This window comes from Pseudomyrmex gracilis, unplaced genomic scaffold (genome assembly GCF_002006095.1).
Source record: "Pseudomyrmex gracilis isolate BER0280 unplaced genomic scaffold, ASM200609v1 scaffold_3324, whole genome shotgun sequence".
Taxonomy (NCBI): Eukaryota; Metazoa; Arthropoda; class Insecta; order Hymenoptera; family Formicidae; genus Pseudomyrmex; species Pseudomyrmex gracilis.
Window position 1 is genome coordinate 1,752 of NW_018023908.1, and position 1,146 is coordinate 2,897.

General features: G+C 36.1%; 1 pseudogene; it reads right to left on the reverse strand.

The window, feature by feature from the left end:
- The window catches only part of LOC109863137, a 3,945-nt pseudogene that overhangs the window by 1,416 nt on the left and 1,383 nt on the right, over nucleotides 1-1,146 (reverse strand).

Below are 1,146 nucleotides of genomic sequence, written 5' to 3' on the forward strand. Positions count from 1 at the left end.
TACGGTGTCGAATAATTTGGTGTCGAATAAATCTGTGTCGAATCGAGCGGTGTCGAATCGTACTGTGGTCAAACGGAACCCGCCCCTCTAGCCTATTGCGGCGAGTGCAAGGCTTTAATAGAGGTATTTAACACGCACAGATAGGTAGACACATGTTTCTCTACTAACAGTTTTACTATTTTATTAGTCGGCGCAACATAGTGGAAATCTGATAAAAGCTACAAATAAAAAATGGTCCTATGAGAGAAAAGCTGACTTTACATTATACCATGTAACATTTTAAACTTGTTATCTTTGTTACTTACATTTATGTACTGATCACGTATGTGCATAACGTGTGTGTGTGTGTGTGTGTGTGTGTCGGATCCGGCCAATATGTGTACATGTACTTTATTGCCTTGTAAACATCTTGTTTGTTTAAAGTGTAATTGTATTGAAAAACTAAGTCCCAAAGTTTTTAATATTGAATAATTCTGAATTTATTATATATCAATTCTTTGCTAACGTGGCGTTATTTTCTGCAAGTGAATGATATATGTAACATCTCATTCTTGATGACAAAATGTACACATGATAAAATTAAAACAAATGAATGAATGACGTACTTATGATATACGCTGCTACCTGAGTTGTCACATTAGCCATGTAAGCTAAATTTTCCTTATATTAGTAAGTTTTGATACTCTCTTTTGGTGTTTCCGAAAAAAAGCGCCAATCAGACGCTCTCCAATCTTCGTACCAATCATCCTGAAGTATTGTGACTTGAGGTATTGATATCTAGCACAGGTGCCCAAGGAAACATTCCCACGTGTGGTTTAAATTTGGAATTGCCTAATTCATAGAAACTACGTCTGTCTTTTAGACACTGTACCAATTTCCAACTGCTTTCTATACTGCAACCGAGCGTTTCTGCAAATACTCGAAATGTATATTGCGCTCGATATTTTTTTATTATCACAGCTCAATCAGCTAAAGCTGAACCCAATTGGGCAATTACTTTTGATACCATATGCCGAGTCCTACAACGAAATTAAGTATTCCAATCGTTATTGTTTCTTTTGTGCCTGTGTATCATTAACTCTCTGAGCATGTGTATTAGTAAATTTAATTGGGTGATACTCTATTGACCACAGTACGATTCGACAC